This window comes from Balaenoptera physalus, assembly GCF_965194825.1.
Source record: "Balaenoptera physalus genome assembly, chromosome: 7".
NCBI classification, from domain to species: Eukaryota; Metazoa; Chordata; class Mammalia; order Artiodactyla; family Balaenopteridae; genus Balaenoptera; species Balaenoptera physalus.
The window spans coordinates 26,756,378-26,774,834 of NC_138886.1; the positions used below are offsets into that span (position 1 = coordinate 26,756,378).

The 18,457-nt window shown below is 40.5% G+C and overlaps 1 long non-coding RNA gene across 3 annotated transcripts in view; it reads right to left on the minus strand.

The window, feature by feature from the left end:
- LOC309665077 overlaps window positions 1-18,457 on the minus strand; it is a 514,078-nt gene that overhangs the window by 145,013 nt on the left and 350,608 nt on the right. For all 3 annotated transcript variants that reach the window (XR_014266191.1, XR_014266192.1, XR_014266193.1), the window contains exon 5: window positions 8,534-8,676. This is a non-coding gene — a long non-coding RNA (uncharacterized lncRNA). The remainder of the gene's footprint in view (window positions 1-8,533; window positions 8,677-18,457) is intronic.

Consider the following 18,457-nt stretch of genomic DNA (forward strand, 5'->3'; position numbering starts at 1 on the left):
GAAGATTGTTTGCCTGCATAGATTGTATGTGGTGGGGCTAAGACTCCAATACGGGTCTTCAGACCCACAGTCTCACTTTATTTACCTCACACTGTATTACTTGTGCTACTCTTTCCCAAAAAGAACAAAAAAAAACACACCATGGAAAATATTATTAAGTACAAAAAGTTTCTCCTAAATTCTTCACCCTTGGCTTAAAAAAAGTAACACCCTGAAATCTCCCTAGAATACTTTAGTCTGAAGTTCTGTCTCTCCTTCTAAAACCAATGTATTGTACACTTCCTCTTTGACTTTAACTCATGTTCATTCATCCATTGTGCTTTGAGTGTCTTTCTTGTACCAAAGTGCCAAGCATTGGGAATTCAAAGTTGAGTAAGAGATGGTCCTTGCTTTTGAAGAGCTCACTGTGTAGTACAGGGCATAGGGAAATCTTTTAAATGGTACAAAAATAATGATGTTTATAACAATAACGGCTAACATTTATTGAGTACTTACTATGTGCCAGACACTTATAAGCACTTTACACATATGGTTAAAAAATGCACAGTGTAATATGATTTATATTTTCTTATGAATACATATTACTTGCCCAGCTGGTATGCAAACTCTTTGAGAACAAGAGCCTTCCTTCTCAGTGTTTTGCTTACATTATATATGTCCTCAGTTAAACCAAAATGAACCAGTTTATGGTAGCAACCTGGGAATTATAAACTAAACTGGAATACAATAAAAACTTTCCTACTTGTATTAATGACAGTTGTTGCCAAGGGACACACATATTATTAGAAATCATTTTGACTAGGTTGAAAGGGGACCACAAAGGACAAGGTTTAATAGCACATGAACTGGATGATAGCTGTAAATACATAAAAAAGTTTGAAAATTGTTAGGATATGAAACACAATGTTTCACAGATCAAAAGCATATCTGGAGAATTAACCTTACAAGGGAAGGAGTAACAGATGAAAACAAGGGACTGGGGTATACAAGTCCTAGCTAGCTTATAAAGCAGTAAAGAATACAAATCTCAGTGGTTTAAGACAACAGTTCTCAACCAGGAGCAATTTTCTCCATAGGGGACATCTAATGATGTCTGGCCACAGCTTTGGTTGTCACAACTTGGGGAGGGGTGCTACTGATAGCTGATAAGTAGAGATCAGGGATACCGTTCAATATCCTTTAGTGCACCTGAGAGCTCTCCTCTCTACCCCCAAGAAAGAATTACTCAGCCACAATGTCACTAGCACCGAGTCAGAGAAACTCCAGATTAAAATAACAAAGGATCATTGCTCACTCCTAGAACATGTCCACCACGGAGGAACTTAGAACTCTGCTCTGGGATCATCATCAACCTCAGTCCAGGATTCAGGCTAACAGAATAACATGGCTGAGAGAAGAGAGAGCTTTGGTGTTTCTCACAGTGGCAATTAGATCATCCAGCTCTGAAATGCCATGCATCACTACTGCTCAAACTCATTGGCCAGAACCAAGCACATTGTCCCACCCAAGCCATAGGAGCCAGGAAGTGCAATTCTACTGTGTGCCCCAAACAGGGGAGAACTCGTATATATGATGAATAGCACAAATGTATAGTTTGAGGGATGGAGGGCAGGAAATAAGAATAGTATTGGGCAGAATTATCGCTGTTCTAATCACAGTTTAAAGTTCTGAAGTCAATGCAGTTTCCACTTTCAGAAAATCTTTACAGAGAAGGAAGTAGTATATTCACAACAAGTGTAATTCAGAGATTCTTCAGCTGGAAATGGTTAGAAATAATGCCTACCTCTCAATGTTATGTGAAAGCATAACCTCTCAATATATGAAAGCAATTGATATGGTGCTTAATTTCTAAGAAACACTCTTTAAATAATTTCCTCCCCTCTTTCCTTTGTAGAGTGGATAGAAGGACAATAATGTAGCTGAAGAAAAAATTTATCAAAAATGGGCTACTTCTTTTGCATTAGGGAAGAGAACACACTGTATTATGTATGATAGCTGAGGCCTTTGCTCCTTCTTGCCAGGATTGCATCAATTACCTTATGGATTCCATAACTCCACTCTCAGTCCTTTCCTCTTCTCCTTCCCTCCTTGACTTCAAAACTCCAAGTCAGTCTTTATTGTTTCCTTAATGAAAACCCTTCAGTGGCTTCTTATGACCCTCACTAGAAAACTCTAATTCCTTAGCACAGCATCCTTCCCTTTATGACTTTGTCTGCCCAACTCTCCATCCTCATCTTTCTCCTTGTTGCCCAATGATTTATATTTTCTCAAACACAATGCTGTTATCCATATTTCATGCCTTCTTGCAAACTGACTTCTTCTATCCATTGGCTTGGAAAACCATACTTTGCCCACAAAAATATCTCAACCATCACTGTCCTCAGGAACATAGTCTCTGACTCTTCCCACCCCCATACTCACTTCTATGATAGCATTTATTAAGTTACATTATTTGACTGTCTAATTGCCTGTCTCCCCCATTCTATGTAAACTGCTTTTACCAGGGGCTGCATTTCATGTCTATAGCCACAGAATCTAGCCCAGGACCTGACATAGAATGGGAACTCAACAAGTGGTTTTTGAATGAATCATTAAGATATAAATTTCATTTTGCTATGTCTTCATAATGATCATTTTAGCATATGCATATTATCCAGCCAAGATGATATCAAACTTTTCAAAACATTAAAACAAGGTAATATTTTCCTTTAATAAATTAGGAAAAAATATTTGTATAAAGAAGAAAAATGTCAATCCTCAGATATTTCCTGCAGTATTATATAAAAGCAAGATTATCACCTTCTTTTCTCAGCAGTAGCTCTTCGGAAGGGACTGAATAAGGTATCAATGACTGAATGAAGTTAGATAAATAAGTAAGAAAGGGGTTTCACCTTTTTTGTTCCTAGGAGTTTCCAACTCTTGCACCACAAACTCTACTTTTATTATCTGTCCTAGAATGGTCAGACTTGAACTTGAATCTCAAGTTTGCCTGGATCGTTACCTCTGAAGACTCTTCTAAGAAACCAGGGATTCTAAGCAGAGCACCATTGGTTTAGTCCAAATCTGTCATTTCACACAATCCTGTAAGATGGATACTATTATAATCCCATTTTACAGATGATAAAATGGAGGCATCAAAAGGCTAAATAAAACTGGGTAGTACATCAGGTTTGAACCAGGAAGTCTGATTCAGAGACTATACAATCCTTATACTATAATATCTTCTATAACAAAAGCTATGTATTTTAATAGCTTGAAAAACTTTATCCCTAAAAGAATGGCCTTCATAAATGAGTGTGAAAAGTAACTGGGAAAGTGGAAGAGCTTCAGTGGACATTTGTCTATTATTTTGTTTACTTCCCAATCTGAGGACTTGTCTTTATCAGGAGAATTCCTCATCTTAAGAAACTTGGTGGGAGGCAAAGATTGCCTTCCATGATAGTGAAAATTGTCCCCTTTTCTTTCTAGGGCAGATGGAGGGCACAAAATGGAACAAGGGTCACCCTGGAAAAATGATCTGTCTTGTTTTCCAGGTATTTAAGCTTTCTGATTTTTATACACAGAGAGAAAAAGCCATAAGTCAACTGAGATCACTCCTTTACAAGCATGACTCACATGCCATCCAAACCATAAGTTATGAAATTGAAATCTAAGAGGAAGTGACCAGCTTGTCAACTCTACCTGAAGAAGAACCTCTCAGTAGGAACCATCCATGCATGCTTATTGCTGAGTGAATCTTCTCTAAAGACCCAGCCTCTTTCTGTGAAACAGATTTAAATATTTAAATATGATATTTAAATATGATAATGGAAGACTTCCCTGGTGGTCCAGTGGGTAAGACTCCACACTCCCAATGCAGGGGGCCCGGGTTCGATCCCTGGTCAGGGAACTAGGTCCCACATGCATGCTGCAACTAAGAGTCTACATGCAGCAACTAAGAAGTCCACATGCCGCAACTAAGAAGCCCGCATGCCACAACTAAAGATCCCGCATGCCGGAACGAAGATCCCATGTGCTGCAATGAAGACCTGGCACAGCCAAAATAAATAAATAAATAAATAGATAATTAGGTAGATAGATAGATAGACAAATACATAAAATATTTAAAAATAAATAAATAAATATGATAAGGGCTTCAATGGGGGCATAAGAGAACTCTCCTGAAACACCTTTTCTTTGTCATATTGGTTGTAAGAGTTTGCTAGTAACTAGCTCATCCTGGGGGAGAAAAAAGCAAGAGAATAATAAAGATAGTTTTAGCTATGATGATTTCAGTGTCTTTCTCTGTTATCATATTGGGGAAGGACGTACACTCTGGTGACTGCAGCCATGAATCAGTGTCAGGGAAGACTAAACATGACACAACCTCCTGGAGGGATCACTTGACTCAATGATTATTATTTTAGGACAATATGTTTTATCTCAAACATATGAAAATAGATATATTATAGAAGAGAATAAAAAATTAGTGTGGGGGACTTCCCTGGCAGTCCAGTGGCTAAGACTCCATGTTGCCAGTGCAGGGGGCCCAGGTTTGATCCCTGGTCGGGGAACTAGATCCCACATGCCACAACTAAGAGTCTGCGTGCCGCAACTGAAGATTCCTCATGTCAGAACTAAGATCTCGCATGCGGCAAGGAAGATCCTGCATGCCACAACTAAGACCTGACTCAACCAATCAACTAACCAACCAACTAACTAACAAACTAAATAAATAAATAAATATTTTTAAAAAAAATTAGTGTGAACTTTTAAGATTCATTGATTTATTCAACAAATATTTACTGAGTGTTGGTGTCCCAATAATGGGCAGAAAAGAAAAATGGCCCCTGATCTCAGGAAATTTAAAACCTAGTGAAGGAGGCAGATGAGTTAGTCACAAAAGCTGGGCTAAGGGGTTTTACCTTTCTTATTCCTAGAAGTTTCCAACTCTTTCACCACAAAACTCTACTTTTATTATTATCTGTCCTAGAATGGTCAGACTTGGTCTCGAATCTCAAGTTTGCCTGGATCATTACCTCTGAAGACTCTTTTAGGAAACAAGGGATTCTAAGCAGAGCAGACAGGAAGACATCACAATTCTTAAAAAGTCAAGAACAGAGGCAAGGGAAGTATAATCTGCAGGATGAGAACAGCAAAGATGGTGAAAGGCAGGGAGTGATGGTAGCAGGGAGGTAGGTACAGATGGCCTTGAAATGTATGGGGATTAGGACACACTGAAGAAATGGAAAAGAAGGCCAGTGAGACTGAAGCTCATAGGATAAGGGGGAGGGTGGTGGACCAGGCTGGAGATACTGCTGGGGCCAGACAGGGCAAATCTTGTGAGTATGTTAGGTGTACAAAACAACAAAGGTGAATACTTGCTTCACGCTGCTTTGCAGTTAATTTTCTGGTCCTTCCAGAGGACCTTCTCCCCTGATACTGGGGGGTACATGGATGGAAAATGTGAAGCATTGGCTTATTACATATCTTGCAAAGTCAACTGTACTGGCCCTAATTTGCAGATGAGGAAACTGGGGCACAGAGAGGCGAAGTGAACAAGGTAGTTTACGTTGTAATCAATAGACAGGATTTCAACTTTTGTCTATTGGACCCCATCCTGTGGTGAGACTTTAGAAGCCAACTTTGTCTCCTCCATGATTTACCTGTGACCAGTCAGGGCTACGTATACTCGTTCTGTGGGCAATAGTTTCCATGTTTATTGCTTTTTAAAATTGACCTCAACATGATTTCCTTTAGGCCCAGCCTCTTTGTGGAATCTCTAATCTGGGATCAAAGCAGGTTTACATGGTTGTCTTAAAATGATCTCCTTCTGGTCACCCCCTCAGTCACAGGTACATTCAGCACTCAAATGCAGTCAGCTTTCCTTTGGCTCATCTGAGATGTGAATCACTTGTCCATGCGAGTTACATTTTGCTTAGTAAATTCATTGCTCTATCCTCAACAGGTTATTCTCATCCTACCTCACTTCTCTGGAATTTATAGGAAACTCAGAATTTGTCAGAGTTGAAATTGACTCACCACAACTTCTCACTCGAAGAGATTTCGTTCAAATAAATCCTCGATGCATCCAAGATCTTAATGAATCAGCACATTCACAAATATCGCTCTAATATAATTTCTCCCAGCAAAAGAAATAATGAAATACTGAAACAGTTAGGTTGTGCTTTGATGATTTACTTAATGAGCAGTATTTGCCCGGGGTAGAGTACTGCCTGAAGTGGAATCAGAAATATCTTTTTCTCGATGCTGTACAGAGTGTATGGGGGACTCGTTTATGTCATGGAACCCGAGCACTGCCAAATGTGACATTCCATTCCTTAATGAATCCAAGGGTTCAGCTTTCTGGCAAGGGACTATCACTTTCTTAGGCTTCTTATTTTCTATTCCCTTTCAGCACCAGCTCTTGCAATTGATGTTCTTCTCTTGTTTAGTTTTTTCACAAAGAAATACAATTTATCACATTATGAGAATTGCTAAATTCTCGTCAAGGAGTGTGAAACCACAAAACTGATTAAGACACAAAAGCTGGACGGTTGGCTAGGTTCGGAGACAGAGTGGCGTGGTCGAAACGCGAGCTTTGAAAACCCATGTGATTTAACGTGCTGTTGCAGCAAAATGATAAATCACGCCATATCCTGGCCCTGCGAGGTCCCTTGTGAATAGCTGAATTCATGGATACCAAATTCACAAATGCTAATGGTCTCCTCTGTTCCCGTAAGTTTTCACCTAACTTGTGTTTTGCTTTTTATGTAATAATATCCAAAGTCCTAAGTCCTTTGTGTATACTCAGTCTGTTCTGGGTCTCTCTTTGAGCTTCTGCCTTTGACTGTGAACTTGCCACATGACTTTAGTCAATTCATCATTGATACTGACCTTATTTAGCACCCAAAAAGTCCCCATAGCCATTTCTGATTATTCTGTTCATCTGTTTCTACCAAACAGATTTTATCTGACAAAGGATATAAAGAAAAACCTAGATTGTCTAAGGATCTAGGTTATATTACTCTGGGTGAAACAAATGCTCACTGAAATAAACATTTTGAATTTTTTCAAGTGAGTCACAAATTCAATGAACTATTATATATTAGTGAAAATTATGAATAAATAGTGATATAGGGAAATGATTGTGAAGTAGTACTAAGTGACAAAACAAGATACAAAATGACAAGTATAGTGAGATTTCAATGGTGTAAAAAAAGTATACTAAAAATACTAAATTTCAATATACGAACAAATAGTAATCATATCTGGGTATGTGAATAATTTAAATTTTCCATTTATAGTACCTCAGATCTTCAATTTTTTTACAGTCCATACAAAAGACTATTCAACAGCTCAGTAGTACCTATGAAGTACCTTAGTCTTAAAAGAATTGTAGACCAGCGCCTTAAAACACTGCTCAAATTCCTCCACAGTTTCAGAGGCTAAAAATCAGGGCCAGCAACTTGAGGAATTTAATAAAGAACAAGAAACAAATCCCAACTTCAATTCCCCTGCAAATATGACAGGATTTTAAAATGTGCCTGGAAAACTGCATCTGGGGTTTTGCCAATCCCATAACGTTTGGGACGTTTGCTGAACCCAAAACACAGCCGGGCCCACCCATCCATAATTAAAGCCCTCCCCCCAGATGAATTCATTGCTTTGTGGCACCATCTGTCTCATTCCCTTATTTACATAATAGGGAACCCTGCTCCAACTGCAGCAAATGAGAAGCGACAAAAGAATGGCGAGTGAAGATGAAATGTATACATGTATACATCAGATTATGTATAATATGGTCAAATCCTTCCAATTTAAAATTTTTTTAAAAATTCCAAAACCCATCACAATTTTCACTTGGGCCTCTTTCCAGCTCTCGGAACCTCCTTCCTCCTTCTGCTGTATCTGCAGCTCTCTCTAATATGGCTTGTTTCACTCAAAGAGTTCATTTGTCACATTTTATTTTATTAAATACTTTATTTTCCTCTTGTGGACCCATTAGAATGCCAGTTCGAGAAAATGACATAAATCAGTTGTGTTTGGTAGTCACTAAGGATGCAGAGGAGAAATAAGTAGTTTCATATTAACTTGAAATTTAAAAAGAAAAAAAAAAATTGTCCCCCATGTAAAGCTTCCTTGAATCCTCATTTTCCTCTTGCCTGTCTCCTGGGAAGTTCCTGTCCTAATAATGGGAGCATGAAGAGTGGATCTGTTCAAAGACAGACAAAGGGCTGATTTTTGAATATGCAGCAGTCACTCTAATCCCATGTTTTGTGTCCCTTCCTACAGGCTGAGGCAGGGACACCCTTCCAGTGCTCAAGGCAGCCACAGGATTCCTCTCTGGGCTCTGCCACTAACTCTCAGCAAATCCACTTCTGAGAACTTCAAATTCACAGTCAGTGCTCTGCTGCCCCAAAAATGCCTGCCTGGAAGCTGAGATGATGCTATTCTCTATGGATCTAGAGCCCCCCCCTTTCCAAGCCCCCAGACACAGATGCAACTGGGTGGAGTGTTAGGATGCCTGAGTTCCTTCAGCTTCGGTACTCACCTTTCGCCAGGACTGAGCACCGTCAGACCAGAGGGAGAAAGACGCCAAGGCTTAGAGGTATATATTGTCTTCTGCACCAAGCTGAGCTCTTTTGCAGTCAGGGATCAGGAGGGAGCCTCCTAGGTCCAGCACTGACAGCCCACCTGTGGAAGCAGCCACATTTCAGGTTAAAATGTGAGAGGCTAGAGCAGAGTTCCCTGTGCTACAGAGTAGGTCCTTGTTGGTTATCTATTTTAAATAAAGCAGTGTGTACATGTCAATCCCAAACTCCCAATATATTTCTCCCTCTCCTCAATATTCTGTAATAACCTAAATGGGAAAAGAATTTGAAAAAGAATAGATACATGTATGTATATAACCGAATCACTTTGCTGTACACCTGAAACTGACACGACATTGTTAATCAACTATACTTCAATATAAAATAAAAACTTAAAAAAAAGAAAAGATAAAAAAATGAAATAAAATGCTATGCAAAGTTTAAAAAAAAAATGTGAGCGGCTACTGCTGGGAACAGTGGCTTTATCAGCATAGAGGGCTTGGGAATCCAGCTGATCTACAGAAAATGGATTCCTCAGCCCCTCTCCAGGTCTCTCAATCAGAATTTCCAGGGATGGGGTAGAGGAATCAATGTATTTATTATGTTCCCAGGTAATTCTGATTCATAGCCCAGGTTTGGGCCCTACTGGTTTCCATAACTCTTGTTGTGATAAAAGGAAGATTAGCATCTCTTTAGGAGAAACAATTTCTTAGTTCTAAACTCCAGAAGGAATTTGCCACATGTGTGTCTTTATCCAGGGCTTACTGATCAGCAGAACAAGTAAAGCTAGCAGCAATTTTATTCCTCAGATGCAGAAATGTTCATGTGGACACATCTTACACCCACCTGCGATCAACCTGAGGCCAGAACCCTAGGCATTTCCCTGGTAAAAGCATTTCAGTCCTGGCTATACTGATGAGGTGCAGGCTGGGCTTCTAATCTATGCCTGGCAACCCACTGAGGCTAAGAGCAGCCTCAACAAAGAGGCCAAACCCCCTCCCCCAACCCCACATTCTCATCTGGTGTCTGAAACCTCCTTCCAAAAAAAAGATGAGTACAATGATGATAGAATTTTTCAATATAGGCAACTTGGATTTTCTCAATCATATACGATGTATGAGATAAAAATAGCTTCAGAAGACATTACAATATTTACAATGATGTAGAACACAATCCAAACACAACCTCTGTCCTTGCCTTGCAAATGCAGCTTGAAGGCAAGTTGGTTAGACTTCTTTTCCAACCAGGTGCCCTCTGCTAAGCCCCTTCTGTCTACATGGGAAAAGCTGCCGCTGCTGTTGTAAACAGTAAAGAAGTGAATTAGCAAAAAGTGTATGGCAGTGGGGACACTTGGCTCGGACCTCTGGGCCTTCCATTTACTAACTGCACAACCTTGAAACGTTAGCTGAACCTGATCGTCATCTGTAAAATGGGATAATAGGGGCCTATCTGACAGGGTTTGAGGATCAATCAGACAAAGGACATGAAAGGTCTAAGTAAGCAGTAAAAACAAGGGGTGTATTATAAGACATGGTACATGTTCTACTGAGCTGGCAGTTTAGGAGAGGAGATGATAAATTGGAAAATTAAGTGAAATTCAAGTTATTGCGAAAGCCCAAATGTGGCAGGGATTTATCTGGCCTAGAGATCGTCAGCCACTTTTCTTCACAAAGAAGATTCGAACTGAATCTTTAGGGGTGGGTGGAAGTCTTCTAGGAGGACAAAGGGAGGCAGTATAGCATATGTGAGGGGAAAATAATGGATGCTCATTTCTGGAAATAGCCATGTCAGTTGACATGACTGGTTCATAAGGTGCATTTTGAGGGATACGAATTACAGAAGTGGGAGGTAGGGAGCCTCTAATTAGGCTTTTGTTGCTTTGTGCTGAAAGGGAAGGCCTTTCTGTTGAACACACTGAAGGACCAATGGAGGCTTTATAAAGGATAGTGACATGAATAGATTTGGGTGTAGAAAGGTCACTCTGGAAATACTGATTAAGATGGGCAGGAGCAGAGTGAGACAGGAGGCAAGAAGGCCACATTTGGAGGGGGTGTTGCAGGAATCCTGGTAAGGAGAGACAGAGGCAGCAGTGATGGAGTGGACATTACTTATTTGAAAGATGCTAAGAAGGCAAGAAAGGCAGGACTCAGGAACTGATTGGTTGGGGCAGATAAAGGGGAATAAGAAATCAAGGCTGTCTCCCAGCTTACAAATGCAGGTGAATGAGTAAATAATTTGCACACTGACCAAGAGAGAAAGAAAAGAAGAGGAGCAAATTTAAGAGTAAGCTGATGTGGGAGATAGTGAATTTGCTTTGAGACATGTTGAGTTGAAAACTACCTGTGAAAATCCAGAAGGAAAAGTCCAGTAACTATGGAAATGAACATCTCTAATTTATGCGGGGAAAAACTCAGGGGAAAACAATCTCATGATGTGGAAGCCAAGAGTAGTTACTTGATGGCAGGATGTTCTTAGAAGAAGTTTGCTAATAGCAAATACAGTGGTTATTTTCAGAAATTGAACTGCTTGGAGGATTGTGTTTCTTTCTCCATGAGCCAAGCTCTGGGTTCAGAGCCACACAACCAACAGTGCTCAACCATATTCTTGAGGTTCCAAACAAAACTCAAGGACTTTTCAGCTGTGCCATGTCCAAGGTGAGATAACCCTGGACAATGGTGAAGGTCATAGACTAGTCAAATGAGACAGTGTACATGAAATTGCTTTGAAGTCCCTCAAGAAACAGCAGTGTCTTCTCTCTTCCCTCGTTTCCTCACAGAGGGGCAGCCCACAGCAATACGATCAGAAGTTGCGTCATGCCTGGCACATTATCTGACACACAGTAGTTATGCAGTTAATGCTTCGTGAATAAACTGCCGAAGGTAGGTACATGTCAATCAAACAGAATAAACATTCCAATGACTCATGATGAAAAATCTGAAAGTGAAATTAAGAAAACACTCCCATTTACATTGCAACAAATAGAATAAAATATCTAGGAATAAACCTACCTAAGGAGACAAAAGACCTGTATGCAGAAAATTATAAGACACTGATAAAAGAAATTAAAGATGATACAAATAGATGGAGAGATATACCATGTTCTTGGATTGGAAGAATCAACATTGTGAAAATGACTCTACTACCCAAAGCAATCTACAGATTCAATGCAATCCCTATCAAACTACCACTGGCATTTTTCACAGAACTAGAACAAACAATTTCACAATTTGTATGGAAACACAAAAGACCCCGAATAGCCAAAGCAATCTTGAGAACGAAAAATGGAGCTGGAGGAATCAGGCTCCCAGACTTCAGACTATACTACAAAGCTACAGTAATCAAGACAGTATGGTACTGGCACAAAAACAGAAATATATATCAATGGAACAGGATAGAAAGCCCAGAGATAAACCCATGCACATATGGTCACCTTATCTTTGACAAAGGAGGCAAGCATATACAGTGGAGAAAAGACAGTCTCTTCAGTAAGTGGTGCTGGGAAAAGTGGACAGGTACATGTAAAAGTATGAAATGAGAACACTCCCTAACACCATACACACAAATAAACTCAAAATGGATTAAAGACGTAAATGTAAGGCCAGACACTATCAAACTCTTAGAGGAAAACATAGGCAGAACACTGTATGACATAAATCACAGCAAGATAATTTTTGACCCAGCTCCTAGAGAAATGGAATAAAAACACAAATAAACAAATGGGACCTAATGAAACTTCAAAGCTTTTGTACAGCAAAGGAAACCATAAACAAGACCAAAAGACAACCCTCAGAATGGGAGAAAATATTTGCAAATGAAGCAACTGACAAAGGATTAATCTCCAAGATTTACAAGCAGCTCATGCAGCTCAATAACAAAAAAACAAACAACCCAATCCAAAAATGGGCAGAAGACCTAGATAGACATTTCTCCAAAGAAGATATACAGATTGCCAACAAACACATGAAAGAAGGCTCAACATCATTAATCATTAGAGAAATGCAAATCAAAACTACAATGAGATATCATCTCACACTGGTCAGAATAGCCATCATCAAAAAATCTAGAAACAATAAATGCTGGAGAGGGTGTGGAGAAAAGGGAACACTCTTGCGCTGTTGGTGGGAATGTAAATTGATACAGCCACTATGGAGAACAGTATGGAGGTTCCTTAAAAAACTAAAAATAAAACTATCATACAACCCAGCAATCCCACTACTGGGCATATACCCTGAGAAAACCATAATTCAAAAAGAGTCATGTACCAAAATGTTCATTGCAGCTCTATTTACAATAGCCAGGACATGGAAGCAACCTAAATGTCCATCATCAGATGAATGGATAAAGATGTGGCACATATATACAATGGAATATTACTCAGCCATAAAAAGAAACGAAATGGAGGTATTTGTAGTGAGGTGGATGGAGTTAGAGTCTGTCATACAGAGTGAAGTAAGTCAGAAAGAGAAAAACAAATACAGTATGCTAACACATATATATGGAATCTAAGGGGGAAAAAAAATGAAGGTCATGAAGAACCTAGTGGCAAGACGGGAATAAAGACACAGACCTACTAGAGAATGAACTTGAGGATATGGGGAGGGGGAAGGGTAAGATGGGCCAAAGTGAGAGAGTGGCATGGACATATATACACTACTAAACATAAAATAGATAGCTAGTGGGAAGCAACCAGCATAGCACAGGGATATCAGCTCGGTGCTTTGTGACCACCTAGAGGGGTGGGATAGGGAGGGTGGGAGGGAGGGAGATGCAAGAGGGAAGAGATATGGGAACATATGTATATGTATAACTGATTCACTTTGTTATAAAGCAGAAACTAACACACCATTGTAAAGCAATTATACTCCAATAAAGATGTTAAAAAAAAAAAAACATTCCAATGGAACTGGAGGAGGCTGGAAGAAGTTTGGGTTCCCCCCCGCCCCCAGGTAGAAGTGATGCCCGAAGTGAGTACATTCAGATTTTAATCAATGGTGGCATTTCACCCTGGCCATGTCTCAAGGGATCCGTTAGGGGGGTTGAAAGTGGGAAACTGAAATTTTCTTTCTTTCAAGGAGGAAATGAGAAGTTCCAAGAAGGGATGAGTGGGTGCGGCTTCTTTTTAAACAACGGTGAAATGTTACATCAGGTCATAAACCTGCGGTAGAGTTTAGTGACTGTGTTTAAATGGATGAGTCTCATTGCCTTATGAGATCTGGAAAAGCCATAAAAATTCATGGCCTACTTGTGGCTGAGCTCTAATAAAGGAATAATCGGTGCTTTAAGCGAGGGGTAATGGGAGGTACAGTGGGAGATTTACTGGAGCAATAAGGGCTGCAGAGAGAGAGTAGGTTTTTCATGCCAATTACACTGACAGACAACAGTGCAAGACTTCCCTGACACACACTTGCAATCCTGTTCTGTTAAGTGACAAGATGGGGTCCTTAGTTCTTCCTTCTCCTGCACTTGCAGGAATCAAGCCTTGGAGTTTTACTCAGGGCTCCTGTCGTCAAGGTCAATAAATCTGCACTGAGGTTCCCATTAGAGATCACTTGGTATGGTAGAAAGAACTTGGAATGTGGATAAGGGAGGACTTTAGTTTTAAACCCAGCTCTGTCACTTACTAGATGGCTTTCTTATTGACCCTAATGATTCCTTCCCAATTATTCCTTCCTGTCCATTGCCATTGGACTTGGGATGTCTATCTATGGGAGAAGCCCTCACTGCTATCGCCTGGACTTCAAGCTTGGCCGTATGACTTGCTTTGGCCAATGGAATGTGAGTTGAAGTAATGTATGCCACAGTCCAAAGGAGTTTTAAGAGCCTTTGGGAGGGCAGCCATTGCTCTTTTCTCTCTGTCATGAGAATAATATACCCCAAATCAGGATTGTATTTTAGTCCGGGTTCTGGAATAAAGAAGACCCATAGGGCAGAGCCAAAGCTGCCCTCAGACACTGCACTAGGAATGTAATATGATTGAGAATTAAAGGCTTGTTCCAAGACATTGAGACATTGGGGGTGTTTGTTACCTCAGTATAATATACTGAAAGCTGACTGATACACAGAGTGATTTTGGGAAAAGCTCTTAACCTGACTGAGCACTATTTTCCCTAAAATGGTAACCATACACCCACTTTTATGTTTGGGTGGACATCAAATGAGATTCTTGCGCCATGTATGACAGAGAAGATGTGCCATTAATGGTGGTTTTTGTTATTCTAATTTGCTACTCAATTAGAGAAATAAGGGAGGCTAAGTTGCTTTTTCAACAGGTGTGCTTCTGCTTAGCTATGTTTCAGTGACTTGTTGCTGTGGAGTCCCTGTGCCAATGCGGCAATCAGTGGCAAATTGGACATTTATGACACCCTTCTTCCAGGACTAGGGCAAAAGAGTTTCTCAGATCTTTTCATTACAGTCTTCACAAGCTGTGATAGAAATAGCAGCAGGTTCACTTTCACCCCATTACACATCCAGTCAATGGAACGCTGCCTTTTCCTTACCTAGGGTGACGGTCAGGCAGCTAAGCGCTGGCTCCTATGGCCCTGTGTACCTGGCCACACTGCTATGAGAGCCAGGGGACCGTGCTCATTGCAATCACAGTAATAGCCTCTTGTCCAGGCCCAGCCATACATGGTTCACAAAGCTTCCACAGTGTTCATTTTGATTTTCACAACAGCTCTATGAGCTTTTCATTCCCTCACTCATTCATTCAACCGAGTGCCAGCTACGTGGTTTCTGCCTTCTTGGAGGTCGGTATTATTGTATTAGTGCCAGTTTATGACTAGTTATTGTATTTATTCAGCAAATATTATTTTGCATCTACTCTGTGTGCTGGGCATTGTAAAGTCAATGAAGATACCCAAATGAACCAAGCCTGGTCCCAGCCCTCAAGGAGCTCACAACTGCAAAATGAGGATGCAGACACGTAAATCACCATGTCTGAAAGGTTATAGCAGAAGTGTGACCACAGAGATTGAACCAAGTGTGTGGGGCACAAAGAAGTGAGACAGTGAGTCTGCCTGGAGAATCAGGGAACCCAGGCCACAGGAAGGGACACAGGGGCTGGGTTCTGAGAGATGATTGGTAGTGTACCAGTTGGATGAAGCGGAACAGAGGAGCAAACAGTGGAAACAATGTAGAGATTAGGAAGACTGTCTGTGCGTGGCTGGAGCACAGCGTCAGCTGGGGTCATAGGGAGAGATGGAACTCAATAGGTAGGAAGAAGTGTGTTGTAAAGAACCTTGAGGTACAAAGGAGTTTATCTTTATTCTGTAGGCAATGGTGAGACTTCACATAAAGTGTTCTAAACAGAGGACTATCGTGGTCACATTTTTTTAAAGAGATCACTCCGGCAACAATGTAGTCTATTGGAAATAAGAAAGACTTGGGTAAAGGAAACCAGTTAAGAGGTTAATTCCAAAATCCAGAGTCCTGAACTAACGTGTGCTCACTCCAAAGTCTTGTGTTTCTGCCAAGGACTTGTACTCATAGGGAGATGTCACCCCTATTTCATACCATCTCTGCCCTTCCTTTGGGAAAAGCACACACTTAACAAATGATCCACCCACTTATCCCTCTGATAAAAGACTATAACCATTAATTATAGTCTTTTATCAGAGGGATAATCGCTTCCCAGACACCTCACACACTCTCTCTGGATGGTGAGCCCAAGATCAGGGTCACCAGGATAATCAGCTAGGGCTTGATGGTGAATGGCAAACTAACATGTGCTCTGAGCACCAAAAAAGCAGGGATTTTTTTAAAAGTACGTGTAGACACATTTTAAAATCATCATGGAAAAATCAGAACTTTGTTGGATTTAGATACACTTATTTTATAATTTACCTTTGTTTTCTATTGCATATAATGTGGGGAATAGTGGTGGCAGTGGAGGTGGGACACATATTTTTAGCACAGAAGTCTTCTAAAGGACTCAGTCTGGCCCTGATTATGCCCTCTTTTCTCTGGTCGCACTGCAGGTGGCCATAGCCATTTCCTTCCTTGGAACTCCTTTACAGAGAGAGTCTAGACAGCAGCAAGCAGGAAACTGCAATGAATTGGATTCATCATTCACAGCAATGCCGAGGACATCACCACCGCCCTTAGTAAGGCTACACAAGGGGACATGGCTAGCAACTCTCATTGCTTAACTGTTCCGGTTTGAACTCCATGTAAGTTTATTTGGGCAACAGAACTGAAACCACAGTATTTCATACTTCGGTTACTCAACAGCAGTATTAAATTGAGATCCTCTATACTGTCAGGGCTTGAAAGTCTTGGTGATTATTGCAGGGCAGGTTTCTTAAGCTGTAGATAAACTACTCCAAACTAGAGCAATCCCAACACTCTTCCAAGGGATCCCGATTGGAGGCCCATCTGTTTCAAGAAGGTCAGCTCCATAGAGAGAGGCTGAGAGGAATAAGCTGTTCTGTTAACAATATAAGTCATTGCTGTTCCCAAAATGGTTCCCAAACACTTGCACAACCCAGTAGGCTATACTCCACTAGAGAACCAAAATCTGAAAGGTTTATTCAGGCTTTCTAGGCCGGAGTCGTTCAAAATCACACTGTAAGCTTTCCCTACTAATTCTATCTTTATTCTTTGGTCACAAGCCACAAGCTTTCCAACAGAGTTCTCTTGAGATAATAAAGATACATATTGAGCACTTACTATGTGCCAGGCATATGCTAAGTGTTTTACATGCATTCTCTGATTTACTTTTCATATCTATGGGGCATAAACTATTATTATTATCCCTATTTAGCAGATAAGGAAACTGAGACACAATGATCTTTGGTAACTAGGCCAAAGTCATAGAGTAAGTAAGTTTTGGAGCCCAGGCTGGAATTTAGGAAGCCTAACTCTAGAGCCAACCTTCTTGACCATTTGCTTTCCTGCCTAGGAGTTTAACCTGATCTTTTATTCCAATTTACAAGCATTTGTTAACTTCATTTGTAGGGGAGAAAACGGAGGTGAGAGAGGTTAAGTGACTTGCCTCAGGTCACATCGCTAGTGGTGGTAGAGCTGGAACAGGCATACAAAATCATTGCCTCCTTGATTTCTTAATTTGATATCCTCATTTTAACCTAAACTAGGCCTAAGACAATTTTATCCCCTCAAGGGAAAGAACAAAGGGAGGTGGGAGTGGGGTGGCATTTATTGAGCTCTTTCTAAGCATCAAGTAATCTGCTAGGCACTTTATATCCGACATTCATTCATTCAAGCAACAACCTGGAAATGTTGGCATTATTGCTTCCATTTTCCAAATGAGAAAACAGAGGCTTCAGGAGGTCAGGGAAACCTTCCCAGGTACCAAGTGATGGAGCTGGGGCTCTAGACCCCATCTTTGTGAACATGATGCCCAGGTTCCTCTACCAAGAATTTAATAGTGGGTTTATCCCTTGCAGGTGTGGATTTTATTCTGTACCTGCTTTTACCAGGTCATCAAGGATGAAGGAGTAAAATGGGTCTTGAATCAACACAGGCAATCTTCTTCCATCACCCCTTCACAAGATCCTGCCCACTATGATTTAAATTGAATTTGTAAGCAGTTTCTCCAAGGCTCTGGGTCAAAAGGCTTGTGATGTTTGGGAAGATTCCTCCCCCTGATTCTGTTTCCTGACTCTTCTGACTTGGGCCCAGCAATGAGAAGCCTCATAATTTATTTAAAGGTTACCCACCAGAGAAAACACGTTCTAGACCTTGGCTTGAAATTGCTAGGTGAGCCAAGTCATATTTTAGGTACAATGAATGTGTTATTTCCCAAGTATTTGGGGTTTAATACAGCAACAGAAGACTCTCACCAGAAACCGTCCCCCCTAACTTTGAAATATGTGTGTACAGCAGAGAAAATTTTCTGGTTTTGATGCCCTTGCAAAAATTGTCAA